The sequence below is a fragment of the Epinephelus moara genome, chromosome 5, assembly GCF_006386435.1.
Source record: "Epinephelus moara isolate mb chromosome 5, YSFRI_EMoa_1.0, whole genome shotgun sequence".
Taxonomy (NCBI): Eukaryota; Metazoa; Chordata; class Actinopteri; order Perciformes; family Serranidae; genus Epinephelus; species Epinephelus moara.
Genome location: NC_065510.1, coordinates 15422054 through 15435525, shown reverse-complemented (window position 1 = coordinate 15435525; position 13472 = coordinate 15422054). Strand labels below are relative to the sequence as shown.

Here is a 13472-nt window from a genome sequence, read left to right as displayed (position 1 = left end):
CCGAGGGCAGCCGTAGAATGGCAACGAGGATGTCAGCCGACCAACACTTGCTACCCGGTCCCTGGTTGCGGCGATTTGCGATGCCAGCTAGGAATGAACTAGCAGCCAGTACAGTACAGTCCTCTCTGGTCTAGCTAACATTTAGCCGTGTTACTTACTGATCCATTAGAAAGAAAGCTAGTTGGACACCGGTGTTGAAGCCTCTTTGGTCACGGAGCTCCCTCCATCTCTTGAACGCCTGACTGAGGTTTACTCTTGTTTTTCCTCTTCTTTTATCACTCTCCTTTTGCTCTTCTTCTTCTGCTCTCGTTTTCTTTTGCTAGGCCGTTTTTCACTTACCTCCAAACTTTGTCCGTCTGCCATTGTGCTTGTGACTCAACTATCTCATGCCCAACTTACTCATAAGGACCAGCTCCAGTCCCTGATTGGCTGACCGACCAATTTCGCAATTCATGACGCATTTCCTGCCATAAAGCAGATTTTTTCCATGACATTTCGGCACCGGTGGCAGAAGCTTATTGCAAAGATTGCAAAGCCACTAAGTAACCTGTGTAAACGCTGATAGTCTGATTTTACTGTGGCCACTACCCTGTGCAACCCACATTATTTTCATAATGATATATTTAGAAAAAGATGCTATCTGTTGCCTCTTTAAGTAAATAACATGACAGCGCCATTCCTGGGGCACTAATTCATTAGTTATCATACAAGCTGTTGTAAAAGGATACACTGTACCTGTAAATGTAACAGTGTGTAATCAGCCAACCAGCTTCTTGCACCACTGTAAAATATAACCAACTTGAAAGCAAAACATTTTGGAAAATTCACTTATTTGCTTGCTGGCAGAGTTTTAGGTGAGTTGATTAATATCACTGATACAGCAAGCAGCTGGGTGGCCTAGCTCAGCACACAGACTGGAAGCAGGGGGAAACAGCATTCTGTCAAACAGTGCTATGGTCTATGGCTTTGGACCAGTGTTGTAGTACTTGAGATTGGCCTTGGTCTCAAGATCAGTCTCGGCACCACTTTTTATTGACTTTTTACTAGATCTTGTCTTGGTCTCAGACAAAGAGGACTCTATTGGATTTCTATTTCATGCCCGGGCATGACCACAACTGCAGGGGCAGTACTACAGTAAATTACCTCTGCAAAAAAAGGAGAGTTGAATAAAAATGGGTACAGTAAGCTGATTTATGCTCCTTAGTGTTTGGATTTGTTTGCTCAAAGAAAACAAAGGAAAATTCCCACACATAAAATTCACCTTATGGTACACTTATAGATACAGTATTATGTATGTCCTGCTGTGTGAGACTCACACTGGTCTGGTGTTGGTCTTGACTCAGTCTTGACCCCCCAATGTCTTACCTCAGTCTCGATACACTCTGGTCTAGGTCATGACTTGAGGTGCTTTCACACCTGTAGTTCAGTTCATTTGGTCGACGCCAGAGGGAAAAATAGTACATTGTTGTGTTTTAGTTTTGTTTGGATTCCTGTTCACACTGGCTTTTTGCAAATGAACCAAAAGGGGCAAACTGGAAGTTTCACCGATAGACAGGTGACTTGTTGATTGGATAGTGTTTGAGTTTCTCATCCTGCATCATTAGGACTCATATGGGGAAATCAAACTGTGGCGACTGACAGAGGTTTATGCAGCAGCACTTTAATGTTTCTCAAGTGTTTTATATTTCTGATTTCTCATAGAGAAATAACTGATTGTAAGCATTATTAGTAGGCTATTGTTAGACTATGAATAAATTGCATGTTATGAATAATGATTAACATAGAGACAGGATGAAAAGAAGGTGTCTTGTCATAGTACTGTAATAGTTCGTGGCTTTATACTGTGGAATCACTGTCACACACCTTTTGATCGACCTAATGAGCAGACAAAGTACATGGAGTCGGATACAATGACGGCAGTGCTAACAGCTTTTCAATCAGGCAAAATACCCTCACAGATGTGCATTTGTGTTACCATGGTTACATGTATACATCAGCATAAATAGGTTATGGAATATATGGGGCCTTTAACAGGATCAAATATGAAATCGTGGACAGTTGTAATGATCAGCAGATGGATTTATAATTGGTTTACCTGTTGAAATCCTGCTAAAATCACATATTTGCTATCATTAAATCCTGTGGTTGGTTTGCTGTCTTTCACACCACAAACGAACCGCACCAGAGTCCCTTAGGAAGTTGTCCAAGACCTACCTTTTTGCGTGATCTTGGTTCGATTGTTTGGTCCACATCAGGGTTTGACTGACAGCTTTCAGACCAGTCAAAACGAGCCGTACTATCCATGCAAATGGATCTGAGTTTCTCTGAATGGATCCAAACGGGTTAGAACAGGTTAAGCGTTAAGGCACCCTTGGTCTCGGTTTAGGTAGTCTTGACTATGTCACTGGTCCAGACTCTTTCTTTGCTGTTGCCAGGCAACCACCGGCGGTTGCACAAAACTACTGCTGGCCAAACACCACTAACCATATTTCCAACTATTGATAATGTTGAACTAGTCACTTAAAAACATGTAAAACCTTGGCATTTTGACAAGATTGATTACATGTCATAAACACTTGTTCTGGTAGCTTGAAGTGCTAGGGTGGGTGTGATGTGATCAGTGGCATTGTGAGTGGGGAAAGTGGAGGAGGTTGGTAGCACCATGAGAAGAAATGGTGGCTTCAGTGATGCAAATAAAGGGTGTGGATGGGTGGCATCTCAGTCAAGAAGTAGGTTGTACTCACTCACCATCATTAATTCTAATTCATCCACATGTCAATGGTGTTTGGTAGCTTTGCCTTTAATCCTACCTTATCATTGATTCCTCATGTTAGTAACATATGTCATAGTGAGCCACAGATGGAGAAACACCCACTATCATAAAATCTATGTCACAAAGCATTCAGGGTTCAAATCAAAGCATATCCATACTGTTTCCAAAGTCAGCTTGTGCAGCTGAAAATAGAAATGTGTAAATCTATTGCCGTGATCTGACTTCCTGTCGACCATTCTTTAAAAAATGTAATACAAGATCAAGCTGTGCAGAAACTGTAATACTGAGACAGTGGAACCCAAACTTTACCTGTTATTTTCCACGTTTAGCTTGCATTGGCGCGTTCCGTGCCTCTGTCCTCCACCTGACATGCAAGTCTATCAGTAACCTGCACCAAGGGTTAGAGTATGTGTTCAGGATTCTAAGAGCCCTGTAATACATTGTATCAGGCTCCCAAGGTGAAAGGGAGAGACAGGGGGCCGAGATTAATTCGAGCCACAGTATAATGAGGCTGCTCTCAGACTTCCCTGGTGAATAAAGACAAATGGCTTTTGTTTGTGCCAGCTTTGCTATCTTGCATTGATAACTCCAATAATTCCATTTCATGTCCAAGTCTCATCTGCCACAGCCAGAGAAAAACAGAAAAAAAGTGAAATAAACTGTAATTGAGGGAGGCTTTTATGATGTGACGTGGGTATTTTCATACTCTTGTGGAAGTAATCCCACAGGGGTGGGGGGGTGTAAGCAGGGAGAACAGAGGATGGTGGATCTGAGATGACAATGCTGTCCTCTCTCCTGAGGAAAGTCTTTCATTGAGCACAACACACATCTCGCTTCCAATCACTCTGCTCTCAGCTGAATGGACATTTGCATGCAGCATTCTCGTGTAGGAGCCATCAAATCAAAGATTTTGCTTGTCAGGGTCAGTGATAATTAGAGCCCCAATCAATAATCACTGTAATTGCTCCATTGCCCCAAGTCATATCATGCCTCAGTCTACGTGGTCTACAAGGTCAAAGCCATCACATGTAGGCGGGACCAATCGTGTCTACACTTGACCCTGAACCTTTCAAGTGCAGCGATCAGCACATGGCAGCAAAGCATCACAGTGTAATGAAATACTGCAACTCAGGATACATTTATAGTCAATCTATAAAGGCTCTTTAAAAAACCATTTTGTTACTTGCTCCTTTCTAGTGGAGACTGGGGCCCAGATTTTTGCCAAAGTTAAAACAGTCCTGGTCATTTTACATTCCTTGAGTTTCTGTACTCGTTTATCAGTGCTCCACATGAAGCCACATACTTACATGTACTGATGAGGATTCAGCAACTTCTGAAAAAGAATTTGATTTACTGTGGAGTTGATTGGTTTTGTTGCCAGGGATTAGTAACAGGTAAATAGGTAGCTGTTTCCTGAAAGGCTCACCATGGCAACTTAAAAGATTATGAATATCAGCATATCATCTCTCAAGAGAATTTGGAAAAGACCCATATTTCTCAGAGGCAGCCAGTATTATTTTTAACACTTACGTTTTAATAAATTGTTGTCTGTTTACCCATAATGCACTGTACCATCAAAGGAACTTACCTTCCCACTCATGAGTCCTGAAAACAACATGACACACATTTGATGGACAAGCATGTGGAAGGAAAATCCCATCTCCAAGTTGTGGACTGTATGAGGGTCACACAGTTCTTGAGTGAAAAAAAAAAATCTCTCCCTCATTTTCAATCTCCATCCTTTTTTCTCTCTCTCTCTCCGTATGTTAGTGCTTTGAGAGTTCATCGTAACGCAGACGTGTCAAAGACGATGAAGTCTCTGGGTGTTGCAGTTTAAAGGTAAGTCGTAATTTATATCCTGTGTCTTATTGTTGTAGTTTTGGCCAGTGCTTAATTTGTAAAATTAGAAGTTGGGGAACACTTTGAACCTCTGAGAGAGCAGTGTTCCCCCACTCCCAAAAGTGGGGGAACACCTTTTTTAAGCGGCACCCAAGCCGCCTCACTGCGCAACTCTGAATGGAATGGTTGTGACATCTAGTGTTGTCACGGTACCAAAATTGGGACCCACGGTACGATACCAGTGAAAATATCATGGTTCTGAGTAGTATCACTATACCACAGCAAAAATGAGGCAGATGTGCCTTTTGTCATTTATAAAAAGATAAATCACTTTTCTATAATACATCAATGATATTTCAATGGAATAAATTACTTATTGACTTATTCATACTTCAAAAACAGCATCAGTAAGTGATTAACATAGGGGGGATTGAAATAAAATAAATAAATAAAATAAAAATCAACCAGCCACCCTCCTCCCCTGACAAGTAAAGAACAGTCCCTTCATAAGTAAAGAACAGTCCCTAAAGTGTGGTGAGGTTTGTGGACCGTTACCTGCCACAGAGAGAAATGTGAACGGCTCGTTTCTCCTCTGACATGCCACATACCTGTGTGCCGCCACGGCTCGGTTGTCCAGGTACTACTGGGCAGTCATGACACCAACGAAAGAGGAAATGTTGTGAAAATTCTCTGCTGCTGGTGAATAATGAAATAGAGACTTCTGCCGGCCAACAAGGTTTTTATTTTCTTGGCAAAGAAAAGGTCAATCAGCACACGAGCGGTCAGAATGAAGAAAGACCCTGAGCACGGGGAAAGCTTAAAGATTTATACCTTAGGACCGTCTCTTACGGTGTGTTTCACACCCTTCTGTCTGCGGCAGGGAGCGGCGCCCCTACCCATTGTTTTAACACTCTTTCGTCCGCTGCAAGTATTGTCTCCGACCCCCTAGGGTGTGTTTCACACCTGGCGTATCCTGCAGGATTTTGTATCTAGGTGGGAGGTTAAGAGGTCTAGACATCTGTGTATTTGAAAACACAAAGAATACACAAAGAATAATGAAATTACAATTACAGAAATTAGGCTACTGGACCTGGAGTCGGACTTCTCTGTCGCCAGTAAGCCGTTATCTTGCGCCGCGGAGTCGCTGTAGGCTATTTGACCGCCTTATTCCTGTCTGTGACCCCCGTTCAACCCACAACCGGCAGGATTCGCCTTTGGTTTCTGCTGCTGGTTGAAATCTGTACTCGCACAGCGTGCTGAATGATTTATTTTGCTGGCAGAAAACTATTTTTAGTCGCAAATGCAAGTAAAATGCTCGCACGTAGAGCTCTGTGGAAAACAAATCACTGCCGACAAGTAAAAAGAAATAAACAATAACTTTCACTGCTCAAAGATACTCACATGTCTGGAAAACAAACTACTACAGCAGCATATTGAGTGCCAGGTGGCCAGCGCGCGCCGTTATTGGATGGCGCATGGACACTCACCCTCTTGCGATTGGACTCCCAGTAATCCACAGTAGTGGTACGTGAGACACCGTAGTACTACGGTCCTCCACCCTGCAACACTAGTGACATCAGCCAATACTGTATGTAGTTTTTAGATGTGAAAAGCTCTAGACCCATGCAAATTAGTTCAGGAACGCACCAGGGCCTTTTCTGAAAAGATCCTGGTATGCGTTTCAGTATGTTCTGGCTCAAATTAAGCACTGGTTTTGGCCAATGGTTCTATCAGTTATAACATTGTACCCAGTGGTGTAGTGGTAGTTGGTGAGGTGGGTGTACTACTAAGTAGATAAGTAGGTTACTGAGGAGGACGTGGGTACACTTTTCTTTATGCCTTTTTGGCTGATAGTTGGGAATGCTGTAAGAAAAAAAGGTGGGTAGACTCTGCATACCTGCATATACCCCCCATTACGCCACTGATTGTACCCACCAAATCTATGGGAACACAGCAACAGTGAAAGAAACAGCAGATGATCAGACAGGCTGTAAACAAGTTAATAATTTAGCCAGTTTATCTGAACCACTTCATTCTGAGGTATAACAAGAAGTGATAGCACAGAACATGTTGGTGATAATTAGGATAGGGTATTGCATTGCGTTGGGATCAAGAATGGTCCTTCTAACTTGTAGAAAGTCAACAGCCAGACATCTCCATTATTTGTTTAGGAGCTGCTGAGATTGTCACTGCAATGAGAATAGCTGGTCCATCTATACAGGCCACCTTAAATGAGCCTGGTGAGGTTTCAATGGGAGGCTAGCTTCGCTTGCTAACTTTGCTCACTAACTCCGGGGCTAAGTCCTTTAATTTTAATCAGCAAGACACGGGAGCTAGGCTTGGGTCTGATGACACACTCACCACACACACAATCTGGCACCAAAATGAAGCACCGAAGTCTGCGTTATGATTCAATGGAATAGGTACCTGTAGTGAAGGAACTAGGTTTTGGTACCCAACCCTAATAATTCCCCATCTCGAAAACTGTGTGCATGATCAACTATGGTAAAATTGTTTGGGGAACAACTTTGCTGTTTGCCTTTGCTTGTTCTTACAATAAGTTAGAGTAATCAAATTAATAGTTGATTATGCTACTTGTGTTTCCTGCTCCTTCTGAATTATTTTCAGCAGTGTCACCATATTCCCAGATCTTAGTAATTAACTCAAATAAGACCCAAACTGCAAAATGCAAAATACATTAGGAATGGATGTGTTCACCTTCGTGTAACAAATATTAGCAAATTAATTTGCATATGATTTTTTGTCTTTTAAACAGCAAACAAGTGTATATATGTACATACACTATAGTAGGATACGTACCCAAGCTGTTTACCCAGGAATCGTCATTAGTATTAGACATTAACGCTTGTTTCTGTAATGACAATAGATGCTGTCACTGTATATGTGTGAGAGCTGCATAGCGAAGTGTTTTGGTCACACCATATAGTCTATGAGTGGACGAGGATCAGGAAGACAGGGACAGTGCTGGCAGTTTGCTATCCTCTGTGTGCTTATACTGTAGATAGGTACTGGTACTTTGAGTCATCAGGCAGGCAGTATAATTTGCAGTCAACATCATCTAATTAGCACCCTTCAGTTCACATAAATTCCATCTCCCAGAAAACAAATGCGTTGATGTACAAAAATACATTTATTTGAAACAATTTCAAAATGACAGTTTCTTTACCGTAGAAATATCGAAATAAGGATGAAACAGAACATTACTGATGATGCATGCATTGTAGATTTTTGTGCACTGAAGAACATTACAATGCTTATGCCTTCTGAAATATCATGAAAGCAAGATTCTCTTTCATTTTTCAATTATGGATATCCCCTGGATCTGGATCTTACAGTATAATGTGGCATTTAAGATATCAGATGAGACAGCAATTTCCAGTGATCAAAGTGGTGACTGAATGAACAATGGAGAAACGTCCCAAAGTGTATGAGTTTCTTTTACTGGTGACAGTTGAAATATGTCTGTGCAGATGTAGACCCTTTATCAGCTGACGTCATCAAAAATATGCGCACGCATGTTGGCAACAGAAGTGGTGTTTTGTCCCAGCCAACTAGATGAGTTGGCACGTCTTAAACAATGAATTAAAGCTGCTACCAGCATTAAAATGTCTGACTGTTGTGTGTTTGGTTGTCAGAATTGATATTCCAACAGCGGACTCAAGTTCTACAGAGTTCTGACAGGATCATGACCATCAGAACAACCCTGTTTCGTTTAACAAGTGACCGTTCTTACTAGTGACTTAGCCGAATGCATTATGGGTGCTTGTAATGATGGCCCTTACATGTAGCCTTTCATTTTACTACAGTCAATTTTACATCTGTGTTAATTATCTTTGCCAACCATTTACGTAAATTACTACGATAACTTAAAGTGTAAATGACCTGACATGACTTCATCACTCTGATCACTCTAGCCAAATTTGGGTAGGTGAAGAGAGGCAACTGTTCCCAGAACTGATTATCAGTAACAGGAAACAGCAGCTTAAGTGACAGGAAACACATTTTAATGTATATTGGAAAGCTTGTAGGAATGTCAACTGAGACTGCTTGTTTGTCAGACAATATAAATTGTCATGATGTACAAATCATGAGTAGACCCTCAAACGTTCAGTCCTGTGCTTTGCGTCTCTTTATTCTGCAACACATCAGTTAACATGATCACTTGTTAAACCCAAACAAAGGCAGCGTCCATGGCTGCAAGCTATTGAATGAGTTTGCCACCACTGGACTGCGGACATGATCAAAAATTCTCGCGTTACACTAAAACAGAAGCAGAATGTATGTTAGCATAACAACTGAACTATGCTAGCATCGCCGCGTTGTTGGTGTCAGAGATGGCAGAGCTCATTGGTGAATGAAATTCTGATCAGCGGTTCAGCTCAGTTCACACAAAGAGAAACGGAAGTGAGGAAACGGCTAAAGTCAAGAGGTTGTGAGATTGAAACAAACTTATCATAAAAGTAAAGATTGTATTTTTAGCCATTGAGCACTTTGGCAGAAACGTTTGGTAATTGCTTGAGTTATTGTTTGCTAGTGCACGGTAAATATCCTTTGTCCTTTCAGTACTGGGTTGTATTGTGCTAACTGGCTAACTAGCGTCTTGATTCCTACCTGTTGGTCTTCCGGTTTCCCTTTTTGAATGACAGAACACAACTAGTGTGGAGTGTTATTTCCTCTCATGCAGGCGCAAAACGTACATGCTAGTTGGCTGTTGGCTGTAGACTTTGTGGTGTGTTCAGTGCAACTTTGTGGCAGAGACAAAGGCTATGCGAGGTTCTGCAGTAGTTGGCCTTTGTCGCCACTAGTTCTTGTTTGTCGGTTTGGTTTGCTGGGCTTTTAGATACACAACTCTGATTCTATATCTTGGTATTTGACATTATTTACATTACCAAAGATAACACTGTTGTAAGCATCTATTAACTTGTATGCTGGTAATTCCTCGCTGGTGTACATGCTAGGTTTTTCTATCAAATTCTAGCATGTATTCTGCCACTGAGTATTGGGCCTCTTGCTTATGTCTGGTATCCACTCACTAACAGCACACAGATCTGGAAGTTGGTCACCATCTGTCAATGTCAATTTGTTTAGGTAGCATTTGTGATCCTTGGTGCATAGCTTCACAAGACATTGCACCCAGCCATACTTCTGTTGCCATATTGCGTGTTCAGACTTATGTACGTCATGATTGTTTACAAACTGTAGAAGGGTCTATAAAGCACGACATTGTCAGTAGCTATTCTTTTTTTTTCTTTACAGACTTTTAAAGAGTACCAAGTTCTTACACACCAACAGCTGCTACAAAGTATTATGGCCTGGCTATGAACAAGTGTATTCATCATACATTCTTTACAATCTCAAAGGGTCCAAGAGGAAAAAAAGAAAAGAAATACACTAAAAGTATGGTTTTAGTTGTGCTCAGCACAAACTTTCTGATAGTTCTTTTTCTGTTTCTCCTAATCCTGTTTTGCTAATAAGACTCAGAACAACTACGGCATTGTGACACCATCAAAGCCCCCAACTGAAGTAAATCCAGCCAAGCAAACAACCCTTTGCTTATGACATGTGTTGAATACAACAAAGCTACAAAACAATGTTTGTTCAGTGTGTTTTCTGTCTGCAGTAACAAGACTTGGCTTGGCTGTTTGGTTTGAGATGAGAACGCTTTGTTCGAGGTAATGCATATGTGATGTGACAGCTTATAGCTTTGTACAGTGTTCCCCTGCCCCTCGCTTCTCCTGCAAGTGCTGTTTATTTGAGTTGAGCATTGTGGGAAAGCTCTGCATGGGGTGTCCTCTGCTCAGCTGTCCAGCTTTCTCTGATTATTGTCATGTTGGATACCAGGAAGCCTACGGGAGTCAACCCGAGGCCACTCAGTTCGCTTTTGTAGGCCCAGATAACACAGTGCTAGTGGAGAGTTGCATGCTGGGAGGACGCCACTCCCTCATTTCAAACTAAACACAAAGCAATGAGTCAAGTGTTGGGTTGTAAAATGAGCCTGATGGCACCAGGGAGAGTGGATTAATTACATCAACCCAGCCCGGTTGCACTGTGTCTGCTCTGTTCGTACACTGTGTGATGTTTAAATGAACGCAAACTGCTCCACTCTCAATATTTATAGACAATATTCTGTTGTTTTTTTTCTTCAAATGAACGAAAAGGCTTGTGAGACTATTTTAGCCGTCAAATATAAAATACTCCCCTAAGCTGCATGGAGCAGACACCCCAAAACCCTGAGCAAGGGACCAAATGAGAAACACTGCACTGAAGGGGTTCATTCCAAGTTACTGTTATATCCATGCATAAGCAAAATGATAGTAAAGTAATACATCTGATCATAAAGAATTTTGGATATTCTCTGTTCAATATAGCATGGGCAATGATATATCCTCTAAAATATCTAGATTCTATCATCCTTCTTAGAGTTGGGTTTTGATAGCATTAGGTGTAGCCTTAAAGATGTGTGAGAAACCTGGATTAATTAATAACTAAAACTCAAAGATTCAGTTCAAATCAGTAACCACCCTTTAAGGCAGAAACACTGCCGATTTTAGCGGACGTCTGATTAATGTTGTAGCAACTTGGAAATGAGATGAGCAGCTGAAGATACGAAATGTTGATTAAGTGTATTTGATGCACTGGTTGTAACCTAGTTAATGTGCACACTTTACTTTTTTACAAGCTACTTGGTCTAATTACTGGAGGTCCCAAGTTCTGATTATTAAGTTAACAAGCTTTAATATTGATAAGGAATGCATGAATGTTTAACTGGGAGTATCAAGGCCCAAACACATTGAAAGCCATTACTGATGCACCTCAAGTGATGTGTGTCAATTGATGCTCCAGAAGAAGTAGCCAGAAGAAAATGTTCGCATTGCACACTTCCGCAAACAACAAATACGTTACATCTGCACGTTTCATTCGTGTCATATTATTGTTTCTAAAGCGACGTAGTATAAAAGCTGACTTGTCATTGGGAGGTGGACTGGGTAGTGGATGGTATGTCACATTGGCAAGACGCCTGCCAAGCTGCAGACCACTGTTCCAGACCAACAAACAATATAACCAGTAATCTTTAATCAACACATCGCAGCGTTTCCCAGCGGCGTCCCAGCCACCAAATGTGGGTGTGTTAAGCTACAATGTGACCTTTTCCTAACCATAATCAAGTGGTTTTTGTGCCTTAACAGAACCTTTCACTACAACGTTTCTGAGAACCGTTCAATGCATCACCTACAAAATAATGTACAAATGACCATATCTGTAATTTGTAGAAACGCTCAATGGGAACATTTTTTCTGGCAACTGGGTTGCCATGGTGCACTGCAAGTATCAGTTTTGAAATGCCAACACCACAGAACCATTATTATATAAATAGGTCTTTATCTGAGAAAATAAAACATAAATATCGGCTAGAGCCAGCTAAAGACGTCAAGTGTGCTAATGTCACAAATGTTTTGAACATTACTCTTGCAAGGTGATAAAACAAGACCAAGGACCTTTTCACACCTGAAAGTCAGAACCATTTGATCCGGTTAGTTGTGGTTTCACACTGCAATGATGCTAGCGCAAGAACTATACATCACATACCTACACCCTGACATCATCACCTACGCAACCTGCTACTCCCTACTTGACATTGTAGACACGCTTTGCCGTAGGAGCCACAGATTTTATTTGTGGACCAACTGAAACCTCACTGTACATTTACTACCATGAGACAAATTTACTGATAATTTTCCTCTCTGCTCTGAGCACATTTACTTTCCATCTCTCTTTCTCTCTCTTTACACTGAGCTATGCCTTAAAGGAGCTAAGCTACTAAGAACTTCCTGTAATTGGTCCGAAAGTCCAAACCATCCAAAAATGGCTTTCAGATATAAATGACCATGATTCCCTTTGATCCAGACTGAGACCACCTCTTTTCGTCAGACTAAGGTTTGGCTATTCAGTCCTGACTGTAGTCCAGGGGAGATTTCTCACCTTTAACTCTGGTTTAGATGAAACTGAAAATTCTGAAAGTCCGGACCAAATGAGGTAGGTGTGAAAGGGCCCTAAGAGTCTACAGCCATTCCTGCAGTTCTGTGAGGCTGTACTTACAACAGCTGGGCTTTGAACTAATAGCCAATGAAAAATATGCAAACATGCTCAGTGTTTACATGTTTACCATCTCAGTTTAGCTTGTTATCATCTTAACATTTGCTAATTAGCACTAAACACAAATTAGCCTACAGCTGAGACTGATTGTAATGTTTTTAGTTTTGCAGGTATTTGGTCATAAATCAAAGAGTTGGATGAATAGAAGTTCTGACCTGATACTGGTGCTACGTAAAAAGCGAAGAGATCATCAAGGTTTAGAGCATATCTTGAGGGGAACATAAATATCAGAATCATTTCATTACAACCCATCCAGTAGTTGCTGACACATTCCAATTAAAACCACTATGTAAATCTCATGGTGGCGAAACATTATATGTCAGAGAATCACAAGGGTCATTTCAGTTCATACTCTAAGCACCACGAATGTCCATTCACAGTTTCATAGCAATCTATTCAGTAGTTAATATGTTTCCATATTTTCAATGGACCAATTGATTAACAGACAGACTAAAAGACCTTAAATGTAAGGGGCCCGACACACTAAGACAACAGTCGGCCAGTGGTTAATGGTTGGCCATTAGTGAACGCCTGTCACCCCAGTGTTTGGGGTGTGTCCCGCACCGTTGGCCATCTTTGGCCCTTGTTGGCTATATTTTTGATGATTCAGCATGCTGAGTCAGTGTCAGAAATTGCGGAGTCCTGTCAGTGAATGAAGTCACTCTGACTGGCAGTTCAGCTCAGG

General features: G+C 41.4%; 1 long non-coding RNA gene across 1 annotated transcript in view; it reads left to right on the top strand.

Annotated features, from left to right (window-relative positions):
• The window catches only part of LOC126390785 (uncharacterized), an 80137-nt gene that overhangs the window by 24125 nt on the left and 42540 nt on the right, over positions 1 to 13472 (top strand). The window contains exon 2 of the long non-coding RNA XR_007569992.1: positions 4544 to 4612. This is a non-coding gene — a long non-coding RNA (uncharacterized LOC126390785). The remainder of the gene's footprint in view (positions 1 to 4543; positions 4613 to 13472) is intronic.